A 14,955-nucleotide genomic window follows, 5' to 3' on the forward strand; every position below is an offset into this window, starting at 1 on the left:
TAATTTACTTTTCGTTGTTGTTTCTCTCTCTCTCTCCTCTCTCTCTCTCTCTCTCTCTCTCTCTCTCTCTCTCCTCTCTCTCTCTCTCTCTCTCTCTCTCTCTCTCTCTCTCTCTCTCTCTCTGCTACTTCTGAGATCCCTCCTTGTGCTAGGTGTGAGTTAGATGGTGGCTGGGATGGTATTGGCTAGTAAACGTCATCTGTGGTTTCTCTCAAGCCTGTCATGCTTATTCTGCAGCCTGGAATTCTGGTTGTGTCTCTCACCTCAGGACTATTGGAGTCAGTTAAGAGACAGTGGGCGAAAAAGAATCAAGGATTTGAGAACATGTCATGATCAGCATTTTAAAACCTTGTACTTGTATTCACTCTAAGGGAGAAACTATTACGGGTTGATCTTATTATTAAATTTGGAAGATATTTTCATGGACTCTCCCCAATCACTGTTCATCTCAGCCCCCTTGTGTCAGCACTAGAGGCCATCCATACAGTTAATGCAACAGACTTGTTCATCTCAGCCACTACTATCAGCACTAGAGACCATCCATACAGTTAATGCAACAGACTTGTTCATCTCAGCCACTTCTATCAGCACTAGAGGCCATCCATACAGTTAATGCAACAGACTTGTACATCTCAGCCACTACTGTCAGCACTAGAGGCCATCCATACAGTTAATGCAACAGACTTGTTCATCTCAGCCACTACTGTCAGCACTAGAGGCCATCCATACAGTTAATGCAACAGACTTGTTCATCCTCAGCCACTACCTGTCAGCACTAGAGGCCATCCATACAGTTAATGCAGCAGACCTGTTCATCTCAGCCACTACTGTCAGCACTAGAGGCCATCCATACAATTAATGCAACAGACTTGTACACCTCGGCCACTGCTGTCAGCACTAGAGGCCGTCCATACAGTTAATGCAGCAGACCTGTTCATCTGAGCCACTTCGGTCAGCATTCCTTATAGTTGTTGTGATGCCAGGCACACATTTTTTCTCAGAGTGATGAAAATCTGGAATTTTCTTGCTAACAGTGTGCCTGAATCTATTTCTGTTGATGATTTTAGGTACAGTTTGTCCAACTTCTCAGGTGTGTACATCTGTTTGATTCTTGCTGGTGACATATACGCTGTGCTGCTAGTCAGATTTATTATTTATCTTGGGCTGATGGCACACTTGCCAGGCAGTTAGATAAGCATGTACAGACTTTGGTGTCTTTTTGATAGTGCTGGTGAGCTGACCCTGAACTGGCCCTGAAGGGGTTCTCTCTTGTGAGACCAGCCAGGTAAAAAATATGTTGAAATGTAGCCACATTTACTGTTCTGAAGTATTTTACTATTCTATTCATTTCTTCTCTGTTCACAGGTGCTCTGGAAAATCAATTCAAGGCTAATTATTATTTTTTCTTTATTCATTATCCACAGTTGCCTTGGAAAGTGCATTCCTGGCTGAGTGTGGTGCGTGTGCCTGCTTCTTGTGTGGTGGTGCTGCTGCTGCGTGAAGCCTCTGCCGTGGGAACCCACCACAAATAGCTAATGGATTCTGTATGACGGGATCAGCAGCAGACAGAATTCCAGTGATGTATTAACATGCCTAGGTTTGGTCCTAAAGGATTGATTTGATGTTGTATTTACTACTCATTTGTCTGTAGTCTATATAGTTTTCTACTACTACTGGAGTAGTAGTAAAACTGGGGCTTTTTTTTTTTCTTTTTTTATTCAAAATTTTTGTTGCCCCTGGCCAGTGGCCCTCTTACAGGAGAAAAGTAGTAGTAGTAATATTTATTTTTGTATGTGTTTGTGTCTATTATAGTATACTGCACTGTAGGAAAAGTTTTATGAGGAAGATGTGTTAATCTTGACAGTCACTGGATTGAACCTGAAGCACAACTTTCCAGAAACAAGACCTTGCATTTAGTATACAACAAACTAACTTACCAGCTTCCTGTGTTAGCTTAATTCTATCTTGTTTGTATTCTTAATGCTTTGCTTTCTCATAAAAAAAAACATTTTCAAAGGCCATACAGATGATCACCAAAATTCTCATGGGGCATTTTCTTTCTCTCTTGCAAAATCCTTGCATTGTCAGTCATGAAAATGCCCCTGGAAACCATAACAACACCAACTGAGTAAAGATAAAGGTGAAAATAATGATAGTGGTTGTGGCAGTAGTGGTGGTGGTGGTGGTGGCTCTGAGGAGAATTAAGTACTAATATCAGAAGGATGTGGTTTTCATGTTGCAGAAGAAACCAGATGGAAAAAAAGGTGTGTGTGTGTGCAGAGAGAGAGAGAGAGAGAGAGAGAGAGAGAGAGAGAGAGAGAGAGAGAGAGAGAGAGAGAGAGAGAGTGAATGGCTGGGTTAGGGAGAGAGAAGAGAAAGAGAAAGAGGTAAGTGGAGATATAGAGACAAGGGAGAAGGAAGGAAAAGCAGAGGAGTTATGGGAGAGATGGGCAGAAATGGAGGGAGGGAGGGAGGGTAGAAGAGCAGTATGTAAGTGAGTGTGAGTGGAGTCAACACATAAAAGGGAGAGAAATGAATACTCCAAAGAGGGAAGAAATAAAGAATTCATGAAAAGACATTATAGACATATGTAAGGATGAACCAAGGATGTTCTATAGAACAGTAAAATGAAGAATAAGAATGGGTTCAACAAACTGAAAATAAATGGTAAACATGTTGAAGAAGAAGCACAAATTGCAGAGGTTTTGAATGACTTCTTTCAAAGTGTCTTCAACTGGAGAGGGAACATTTGGTAGACTGGTGACAGCAGATGTGAGAGTAGAAGAGTGAGTGAGATTGAGGTAACAGTGGATGAGGTAAGAATAATGAAAGGAAGACTTGGATGTGAGGAAGGCACAGGGACCTGATGGAGTGTCTGATTGGGTGGTGAAGGAATGCAGAGATCAAGCTGCACACATGATTTACAAACTCATCATAACTTCATTAAGGGAAGGAGTGGTGCCCAACATTGGAGAAAAGCAGGTATAGTCCCCATATATAAGAGTGGAAGCAAAGAAGAACCATTTAATTATAGACCACCATCATTAACAAGTGTAGTGGCAAAATTGTGCCAAAGAATAGTGAAGCAAAGATGGAGTGAATATCTGGAAAAGAGAGAAATATTAACAGACAGACAATTCAGATTTAGGAAAGGAAGGTCAATGTATAACAAATTTAAGGTGTTTCTACTCCAGTCATAGATATGGTACAAGAAAGAGAGGGATGGGCAGATTGTGTTTATTTTGATAAGGTGCCCCACAGTAGACTGTTGTGGAAATGAGAAATGTCTGGTGGGCTGAGAGGAGCACTCCTACAATGGATCAGTGACTTTCTGAGAGGAAGGGAAATGAGAACAGTGGTCAAAGATAAAAAGTCATCATGGAGAGAGGTAATTAGTGGTGTTCTGCAGGGTTCAGTACTACCACCAGTCATGTTTGCTACCTGTGTGAATGATGTGATGGAAGGGGTGAATAGTTACATGAGTCTATTTGCTGATGATGCAAAATTGATGGGAAAAGTGGAGAAGGACAGAGGATTGTGAAGCTCTACAGGGAGATCTGAATGTGATTTGGGATTGGAGTGACACTTGGAAAATGGAGTTTAACATAAAAAGATGAGGAGTGTTAAAAGTTTGGGCATAGTTGTGTGATGCCAGTCTTCAGTTATAAATTGGGTAATGAGGAAATAAAAGTGAAGAGTGAAGAGAAAGACCCTGGAATTACTGTCACTGATAAGTTGTCCTCAGAGGTACATGGTAAGAAGGAAAGACAGGGGAAACATATAATCTGGTGAGAAACATAAGAACAACATTCAACTACCTGGATGAAGAGATGATTAGGGATGTAACTGACAATGATAAGACCTAGTTTGAAATATGCAGCAGCGATGTGGTCTCCCAGCACTAAAAGGGACATAAAGAAATTAGAAAGAATACAATGAGCAGCGACAAAGTTGTCTCTGAACCTATCAGACTTATCATGTGAAGAGAGACAAACTAAACCTACCCACCCTTGGAAGAGAAGAGAGAGAGGTGATCTGATGGCCTTGTATTGGATTTTGTCAGACTGTGAAAAATTGGACCAGAGTAATTAGGTGGTGAGAGACTTTAGAAGCACGAGAGGGCATGAGAAGATGAAGAAGAAGGGTGTGTGTAGGAGGATATTAAGAAGAACAGTTTCCTGCAAAGTACTGCAGAAATCTGGAACACACACACACACACACACACACACACACACACACACACACACACACACACAACACACACACATCACACACACACACACACACACACACACACACACACACACACACATGAATTAATCTGCATCCATCCCTTCTTTGAACTTTAAGTGGTATGTGTCCTTTGAAAATACCATTAACTTGTATCTTTTTATTCAGCTTGGGCAGCTACAACAGCCAGATTTGTACACCAACTCTCTCCTTCTCTCATCTCTTTCTCTCTCAGCATTTGTCTCCCCACTTTTCTCTCTCTCTCTCTCTCTCTCTCTCTCTCTCTCTCTCTCTCTCTCTCTCTCTCTCTCTCTCTCTCTCTCTCTCTCTCTCTCTCTCTCTCTCTCTCTCTCTCTCTCTCTCTCTCTCTCTCTCTCTCTCATCATTCTGAGCTTCATTTATTTTTGTTTATGCATGTTTTCTCATTTTTGTATGCACTAACTCATTCTCTCATCTCTTTCACTATTCTTCTCTCCATTTACGAGTATTTATGTTCTTGCATGCTCTCATCTTCTCTCTCTTCTCTCTCTCTCTCTCTCTCTCTCTCTCTCTCTCTCTCTCTCTCGCTCTCTCTCTCTCTCTCTCTCTCTCTCTCTCTCTCTCCTCTCTCTCTCTCTCTCTCTCTCTCTCTCTCTCTCTCTCTCTCTCTCTCTCTCTCTCTCTCTCTCTCTCTCTCTCTCTCTAGCACTCTATTCCCTTCTTACCTTTCATTAGAGGTCATCCCCTTACACCCACAGCATGTATTGCACTCGTACACATCTCCTCCTCCCTTTCTCTCCCAGTTCTACATTTTCTCTCATGTCTCCTCTCATCTCCTCATCTCCTCATCCTCCTGTGTCACTCTCTCCTTAGTATGGCTGGGCAAGGGTCACATACTATTGAGACAGTAGCTCTTCTTTGGTCATTGCCAGGCTCTCTTTTGGATCTTCATGGCAGTTTCCACAACAGCTAACACTGCAAGCTTGACCACACTGATCTTGTCTCCAGTGAAGCTAAGAGTGGGAATGTTTTTACCAAGTATGTGTTGTGTTGTGGAGTTTTTAGTTTAGTTTTAATCACTGTCCTTCCTTAATCTGTTACTGGAATCATGAAAACACCCTTGCAAACCATAACAACACTGATCTTGTCTCCAGTGAAGCTAAGAGTGGGAATGTTTTTACCAAGTATGTGTTGTGTTGTGGAGTTTTTAGTTTAGTTTTAATCACTGTACTTCCTTAATCTGTTACTGGAATCATGAAAACACCCTTGCAAACCATAACAACATCTGCTAAAACCTGTTACAGTATCATTAACCCTTTTAAACCATTACTTGAATCACAGAGACATCCTTGCAAACCCTGACAACATCCACTGAAACTTGTTAAACTGTCACTAGCATTATTAAACCATTACTTGATCATAAAAACACCCTTGAAAACCCTGGTAACATCAATTAAAGTCTGTTAAACTATTACTAACCTTATTAAACCATTACTTGAATCATGAAAATGCCCTTGAAAACCCTGATAACATCCACTAAAATCTTTTAAATTACCACTCCAATCAGGGGAGCTCCAAACACTATTAGAGCCTGTTAATAAAGAAAAGGCACTGGGATATTGGGGAATGCACATTTCAAGCTGTAGCCTTACCTCACATCCTTAACTCTCATAACAGGGCCTTTGTTGGAGGCATCCCCTGTGATATAGTGGACGACAACCTGGAGCTCTGTGACACACTGACAAGGGAGAAGGTTACTTGTCGCTCCAAGGCTAAGCTGGTCGGCCCCATGAATGTCACTGTCTGCGTTACCGGAAGAGGCGCGTCTGAAGTGACCAAGATAGGAAGGTACGTGGACTCCCAGGACAGGCTGTACCAGTTCCTCACATATGCTGGTGTGTACATATAGTGTGCCTGCATGTGTATGCATGTGAATCTAGTCTTATCTTATGTTACCTAAACCAGTGTAACCTGACTTTATCCTGACTACTGGAAATAACTGTATAGGAATTAAGCTTGTAATGCCCTGTGTTTTAGCAGTAGATTGTTGTGTTTTTCTTAGTTTTTTACAGGGTGTCCTGCAAGTTTAGGTACACACTTTAGGTATGATAGTTCAAGTAATTCTAAGTTGAAAATACTCTATATACATATGCTGTGTTTTGTTTTATTTTGTGAGAAATTAATGTGTAGCTAAGTTGTGAGTTGCGGGAGCTGCTTGCCTGGGTGTGCCTCCGCCTCCTTCCTCCCCTCCTTGGCTCGCTACGTACTCGCGTGATGCTGCATAGCATTAAGTGATAAATTTTTGTGTACATTGTATGCAGTCAAATCCTTACAGGAAATAGCAAATAACAGATTAAATTTTTGTATGTGCCAGTGAAGAAAATGTGCAGGTAACACAGCAATACAGTGGTTATTCAGTGCTACTTTTTAAAACACACATGGCAGTTCACTGCAAATGTCATCCCCTTTGACAGTTATCATCTTGACATTTAAATGGCAAGCCTTGTCAATCAAGTAATAGCCAAAGTGCATCTTTTTGCTCCTGTCATTCCTTATCTGCTCTGCAGCTTCCTTAATGCTGTGAATCAACTCCTCTCTGTAACGTGATTTGTTCTTGTATACCAAGGATTTCATGAGTCCCCAAAGGAAAGAAATCCATTGGTGTTAGGTGAGGGGATCTTGCTGGCTATTCCACCTATCCATCATCAGGAGACTGATCCCAGGGAAGCCGCTCCCACAATACACAACTTACAGGTTAATTTCTCACAAAATAAAGCAAACAGCATGTGTGTGTATAGAGTATTTTTGACCTAGGATTAGTTGAACTATCATATCCTTAGGTATGTACCTTAATTCATGGTACACCCTCTATTGTTAGTACACACACACACACACACACACTGTGCTGCCCAGCTAATTGGACACATCCACAGCAGCTCTAAGGAGTTACCTAAGTTTTGGTTGTACAGGGGGCCCGAGCTTGAGTCCTGTCTCTATAATAGGGAATTGTGTGATGTGTGAGTGCAGGGAAAGTGAAGTGTAAATTGGGAAGTGAGCAAAAAGGTGAATGGGAGAGTAGTGTATGGGTAAACATTGTCTTGTCAGTGATACCAAGAAGGAAGATGGTGGCGGACACAGCAAATATTTTTGAGGGTTTCAAGGAAGAAGACCTCAATGTAGCTTATACAAATAAACAAATATGGAAAATTGAAGAAAATGTGAAAATATGATAAAATCATAATTTAGTAGCAATAATAAAGACATGGAAGGAAGAGAGAGAGAGGTGGGTGGTGGCAATGTAAAAAGATATCCAGTGATATAATAGAGATGAAGAAGAGGAAGATGGAAAGAGAAAAAGAAAACAAAGAACTGAGAGAAGAGGTGACAATAATAGTGAACTTAAACAAGAAGTACTATAAAGAAATCAAGAAACTCAAGGAAGAGAGTGAGGAGTTAAAGAAAGCTTTACAAGAGAGAGAGAGAGAGAGAGAGAGAGAGAGAGAGAGAGAGAGAAAGAGAGAGAGAGAGAGAGAGAGAGAGAGAGAGAGAGAGAGAGAGAGAGAGAGAGAGAGAGAGAGAGAGAGAGAGAGAGAGAGATTAAGGTTGGGAAAGTGAAAGAGTCAGTGACAGCAGAAGTCAAAAGTTGGAAAGAAGAGAGAGAACAACAACAAAAGGTGAATATAGATAAGATCATAAGGCAACAGCAACAGGAACACAATAAGGACATGGAAAAGCAATTGATTAAAATAATAAAGGAAAAAAAGTAATCTTGTGAGAGACATTGTACAGAGAAAGATGTTTGTGGTGGTATTTGGGGTCAAGGAGAAGAACTTACTAATGAAAATAGCTAGAGAGAAAGGAGAGGCAAAAAAGACTAAGGAAATTATAGCAGAAGTGGTGGAGGAAGGAGAGGAGATAGTTGAACAAATTGAAGAGGTTTACAGGATTGGAAAATACAATGAAAATGGAACAAGACCAATGAAAATAAGATTCATGGCACAAACAGCAGTGAAATATGTCTTGCAAAGAACAAGAAAATTGGCAAAAGTAGAAGGAATGAATAAATATGAATAAAGGAGAGAGAAGTAAACTGAAAGAGTAAAGTAGAGGAAAGTAGTAGAGTAGAGGCCCAGTCAAAAAATGAGGAGAGAACACAAGAACAAGCGAGGAGATTTACTTGGAAAGTTGTGGACATGAAAGTGAGGAAATGGTGCCACAAAGATACCACACCAAGCAGAAGTTTAAAGATTATGTATACTAATGTAGATGGTTTGGTGTTGAGCCAAATGGAACTTAAAGGCTATCTAAAGAACAATAAACCAGATGTGGTTTATTTAATGGAAATTATACTAAGAGACTTTGAGTGTTGTGATTAAGATCAAATGAAATGAAAAAAAGGAAAGTTACTGTGATGTACATACCACCAAAAACTAATGCATGGGAGACTGATGGATATAAAACTATACAACTAAAAACAAGAAATAGCACAGGAAATGATAAGGAAAAGTAACAAAGTGCTTTTAGTAGGCAGCTTCAACACTAAAGGAATGAACTGGCAGAAGATGGAAGTGAAAGAAAATGTTGGGTCATGGAGTGAACTTATTTTTCATATATATTTACTTATTTATTTTTTTTATGTAGGAGGGACACTGGCAAAGGGAAACAAAAATCCAATAAAAAAAAAAGCTCACTGTGATATCAGACCTGGATTGGGTCAGAAGTAGTAGTCAAGAATTGAAGGATATATGTTTTGAAACCTCCCTCTTGAAAGAGTTCAAATCATAGGAAGGTGGAAATACAGTAGCAGGCAGGGAGTTCCAGAGTTTACCAGAGAAAGGGATGAGTGACTGACTGAGAATACTGGTTAACTCTTGCATTAGAGAGGTGGACAGAACATGGGTGAGAGAAACAAGTCTTGTGCAGTGAGGCCATGGGAGGAGGGGAGACGTGCAGTTAGCAAGATCAGAAGAGCAGTTAGCATGAAAATAGTGGTAGAAGACAGCTAGAGATGCATCATTGCAGCAATGAGAAAGAGGCTGAAGACAGAAGAGAGTTGATGAGATGAAAAGCTTTTGATTCCATCCTGTCTAGAAGACTGGTATGAGTGGAATCCCCCAGACATGTGAATCATACTCCATACATAGACAGATAAGGCTCCTGTACAGAGTTAGTAGCTGGAAGGGTGAGAAAAAATAATGGAGATGTCTCAGAACACCTAACTTCATAGAAGATGTTTTAGCTAGAGATGAGATGTGAAGTTTCCAGTTCAGAATATAAGTAAAGATGTTCAGTGTAGAAGAGGGGGACAGTTGAGTGTCATTGAAGAAGAGGGGATAGTTGTCTGGAAGGTTGTGTTGAGTTGATAGATGGAGGAATTGAGTTTTTGAGGCATTGAACAATACCAAGTTTGCTTTGCTCCGATCAGAAATTTTTGAGAGATCAGAAGTCAGGCGTTGTGTGGCTTCCCTGCATGAACTGTTTTCTTCCTGAAGGGTTGGACGTCTACGAAAAGATGTGAAAAAGTGCATGGTGATATCACCAGCATACCATGCTTACCATGATGGTGAATACAATGAGACAGTGGGTGAACGAACTTACAAGATACAAAGAAGAAGAACCATCACAGTTGGACTTAGTGTTTACAAAAAATCCTAGAAAGTAGACCAAGTATACATTGTCTGAGTCCACTGGGAAGAAGTGATCATGTGACAATAGAAATAATGCCACAGGAGGAAAAAGTGTTGCACAGGAATGAACAATTTTGAAATGGGAGACAGAACTATTCTTAGGCAAACTTTGCAGAACTTAATAAATTTTATGGAGAAATTAACTGGGAAGAACTATTTAAAGGTAAAGTAGTGCAAGAAAAATGAGATATTTTTGAGTAAGTATAGAGAGGGGGTGCAACAGTTTGTGCCAAGTTATAAAGTGTAAATTTGGAAGCATGAATGGTATAATGGCAGGTGAGTAGAAGCAAAAAGGAAAAAGGACAGGGCTTGGAGGAAATGATGAGACAACTGAACACAAATACTAGGGAAGAATACAGAAAGGCAAGGAATGAATATGGTATAATAAGAAAAGAAGAAGAAAGAAATTTTGAAAGTGAGATAATAAGAAAATGCAAGGAAGAGCCCAAACTCTTCTACAGATACATAAACAGGAAAATGAAACATAGGGATGACATAAACAAGTTAAGAAGAGAAGGAAGAATTTATGAAACTACTGAGGAGATGAGTGAACTAATGAATGAGAGTTTTCAGTCCACATTTACAAAGGAAACTGATTTTGTGGCACTGAAAGTGGTATCACAGAATGAGGGAATACAGGAAATACAAGTAAAGAGACAACAAATCAAGAAACTGCTGAAGAGCTGGATGTTAGAAAAGCTGTGGGACCAGATCAAGTAAATGGATGGATATTAAAAGAATGCAGAGAACAAATGGAAAAATCCATATGGGATATAATTAACATATTGTTGAGAGAAGGAAAAGTACCAAGGGAATGGAAAAGAGCTAACAAAGTCCCAATATACAAACAGGGAAGTTAAATGGAACCATTGAATTACAGACTAGTGTCACTAACATGTATTGTAAGCAAGCTTTGTGAAATAGTGATTAAAGACAGATGGGTGCAGTATTTAGAAGATGAAAAGATAATTACAGAAAAGCAATTTGGATTCAGGAAAGGGATATCCTGTGTCACAGATCTACTGAGCTTCTATACAAGAGTAATAGATGGAGTGCAAGAGAGGGATGGATGGGTTTGTGCAGTACACCTGGATCTCTAAAAAAGCATTTGATAAAGTTCAACACAAAAGTCTTATGTGGAAGTCAGAGAATGAAGGAGGGCTAAAGGGAGCAATGTTGAGATAGACAGAAGATTATTGACAAGGGAAGGAATTGAGAACAGTAATCAGAGACGCTAATTCAAGTTGGCGCAAAGTGACAAGTGAGGTACCACAAGGATCTGTGTTGGCACCTATTATGTTTCAAATATATGTAAATGATATGACAGAGGATCTAAATAGTTATATAAACCTTTTTGCTGATGATGCAAAAATAATGAAAATAGTAAAGGATGAAAATGACTGCAAGGAGTTACAAAAGGATATTGACAAGATACATACATAGAGCCAAAGATGGAAACTAGAATTCAATGCCAGAAAATGCCATGTGTTGGAAATAGGAAAAAGTAAAAAGATATCTTCATTGAATTACAAAATGGAAAGAGAAATAATAACAAAAAATTCATGAAGAAAAAGAAGGCACATAAACATAATATTTGGCTCTACATACAGCCTTTTAACAGACATTAGGGTGGCATTTAACTATTTAGATAGAGAAGTAATGAAGAAAATTATAACAAGAATGATATAACCTAAATTGGAGCACGCAGCATTAGTTTGGGCTCCAAATAGGAAAAAAAGATATACAGAAACTGGAAAGAATACAGAGGATAGCAACAAAGATGGTACCAGAACTGAAAGACTTAAGCTATGAAGAAAGACTTGAAGAGATGGGATTACCAACGCTACAAGAGAGAAGAGTAAGAGGAGACCTGATAACAATGTACAAATTAGTAAACAATATAGGAAGAATAGACCGAACTGACTTGCTATCACAGATGGAGGAGGGAGAGAGATGGGCGAGGGGACATGGGAAGAAAATAAAGAAGAGTGGATGTTTGAGCGGCACCAAGAAATGCAGCTTCCTGTATCAAACTGTTGAAATCTGGAATGATTTGAAGGAAGAGGTGGTTGTGGCAAACAGTGTACACATGTTTAAAGAGAAACTGGATAAATATGGTTATGGAGACAGGACAAAATAAACTTTGGCTTGTGCCCTGTACAATGCACACGCACACACACACACACACACACACACACACACACACACACACACACACACACACACACACACACACACACACACACACACACACACACACACACACACACACACAGATACCAACATCACCCTATTCACGTCATACATAATACAACTTCATAAACAGTGTTTCTCATCTGTTTGAGAATAAAATAAAGAGTGGATGTTTGAGCTACATCAAAAAATAGTTTCCCGTATCGAACTCTTGAAATCTGGAATGATTCGAAGAAAGAAGTGGTTTTGGCAAACGGTGTACACATGTTTAAAGAGAAACTGAATAAGCATGGTTATGGAGACAGGACAAAATGAACTTTGGCTCATGCCCTGTACAATACAACTAGGTAAATACACACACACACACACACACACACACACACACATCAATGTCACCCAGTTCATATTGCCATGCATTATATAACATCATAAACAATGTCAAACAATGTTTCACATCCATTTCTGATGTTTTTTCACATTTTCCTCACGTGCTGGTGAGTCTTGTGATGCCCACTCATCACAAAACTTCTTAGCCACTCCATTGCCTTCTTGTTTACTGTATAAAACTTTGTGTTCTTGTTATTTATTACATTAATTTGCTCTTTTACCATGTTAATGAGGATTTCCTTATCAAAAAATGATAAAGGAGTAGCCCAACAAACCGTCACTTCTTTGCTGGTTGCCATGGTGACTGCAGCAGATGTAAACAAATTCGTGTTTCTCATACATCTTTTTCTGTCAGTGATGTGCTGAGTTGGGCAGGAATATGAGATGTAAGCATTGGTGACCACTCATGCTTGCCCACCCCGCTGATTGACAACCTTGGTGAACTTTGGATTTTTTTTAAAGTAAGGACTTCCCCACTATCTTGATTGTCTGGTGCAGTTTGGCCAGGTGATCACCAGCATTGGCAGAAGGTTTAAAAGTATGGCAATTAAGCATATGATACAGCAACATCAGAAAATGTCTGTTTCATATAATTCCCCACTGGAGCTTCTCTATTCCACTTGATTGCCATTGCTTTATGTGAAATTGACTAGGTTTAAATGTGATAAATGCACCTCAAACATTTCAGATTTAGACAAACTTGATATATGCATCATTAATGCACTCCCCTTGAAAAATCTTTGGTGCCTGAAAAATATTGCATTATAATTTGAGAGATGAAGGGCTACATGTAGTACAATCAGCAAATAAGTTATTTTGCATATCTACGGACATAAGTTTTTTTTTATTTACTCATGAGGACTATGGTCACAGGTTTCCCTCTCTGTTTAGCAGTCTTAACTCTTTATGATGTGTCACTGGGCTTGCGTAAATATATATATATATATATATATATATATATATATATATGTATATATATATATATATATATATATATATATATATATATATATATATATATATATATATATATATATATATATATATATATATATATATATATATATATATATATATATATATATATATATATATATATATATATATATATATATATATATATATATATATATATATATATATATATATATATATATATATATATATATATATATATATATATATATATATATATATATATATATATATATACCAATTGGAGTACAAAAAACTATTGAGCTTATGACAACACTAAATCAGTGCCTAATATTAGCCAGCATGAATGAAATATTTTCATATTGTTTATGCAGTTTCTTCAAATGCTGGATGCAGACACTTATTCGTATTTCATTATACCATAATTAATGGCTTATAAGACACATGGACTCAATAAGACGCACCTCAGTTTGGGCAGGCATAAAAAAAAAAGGTAAGTAAACAGGTTTAAGCTCTGAATATGAAGTGGAGGGTTTCACCTGACATTTGAAACCCTCTTATATGTATTCAGATCCTTATTAGATCTCAATATTTTACATTTAAAAAACCTTAATATTTGCTAGGACCTACCAACACCAGTACTTAGACTAATCCTGCTGTGAGATGTAAACAAATGTGGCATAGACAGTGACATTGTCAGAGGCCAGATTGTAATAAAGTTTGTACATCACATTTTTTTATCATCATTCTACACATGATCCTAGTTGTATATTTTAGTACATTTTCAAAGCATAAGGATGTGTGAAAACAGATTCACCTTATTCTCTACAATGTATTTTTATTTGAAATATTCAGTACAAACCATCACCATAAGTCGCCCTACTTCATGACACTCTCTTCACTTATAAAATCATTTATTTTGTTAGGTAGTAAGCTATTTTTTAAGAATGCAATAGTTTCTCATTAGCTTCAAGTTTTGTTGAACATGTATGCAAGGTAAGAATCTTAAAAGATAGGTACAATTCCAGTTGTATGGAGGTGTGTCTTACCTCAAGGAATAATGGCATCATACTAAGAAGCGCAGTGAATCCTGCAGTTGTCACCAGGTTTGGTTTACAACCAACTGCAAGTTTGTTTTGGTACATGAAATGTAAGAGTCATCACCTAATTTCTTCCTGACTGGTGTTATTTTATGTGAATTACTAGTAAGTATGACCTGTTATGCATTGTTATCTTGTAAAAAAGAGTTGTTTTTGTGGTATAGAATTGATCATCACTTTGTTTATGTATGTGAAGATGTTTTGGGATTTGATCTAAGGGCCACTGTTGCCACAGACTTACCACTGGCCACTGTCCCAAAGCTGAACCTTGGTCTTATAAGATGCAGGCTCATTTTCTGAGACATTTTTGGGGGAGAAAAAAGGTGCGTTTTATGCCATCAAAAACAATATTTTGTTCATTCATAGATATCATTTGCAAGACTTCCAAAATAATGTTAATGATTGCATACATATTTTAAACATTTGCAACATGCATTCTGGAG

At 38.4% G+C, this 14,955-nt stretch overlaps 1 protein-coding gene across 8 annotated transcripts in view; it reads left to right on the forward strand.

The window, feature by feature from the left end:
- The window catches only part of LOC135097600 (uncharacterized), a 32,617-nt gene that overhangs the window by 476 nt on the left and 17,186 nt on the right, over positions 1-14,955 (forward strand). For 3 of the 8 annotated variants that reach the window (XM_063999525.1, XM_063999524.1, XM_063999530.1), the window contains exons 2-3: positions 1,425-1,597; positions 5,887-6,057. The gene's annotated coding sequence lies outside the window, so the exon portion shown is untranslated. The other 5 variants (XM_063999528.1, XM_063999529.1, XM_063999526.1 and 2 more) reach the window with 5 other exon arrangements.

The sequence above is a fragment of the Scylla paramamosain genome, unplaced genomic scaffold (assembly GCF_035594125.1).
Source record: "Scylla paramamosain isolate STU-SP2022 unplaced genomic scaffold, ASM3559412v1 Contig26, whole genome shotgun sequence".
NCBI classification, from domain to species: domain Eukaryota; kingdom Metazoa; phylum Arthropoda; class Malacostraca; order Decapoda; family Portunidae; genus Scylla; species Scylla paramamosain.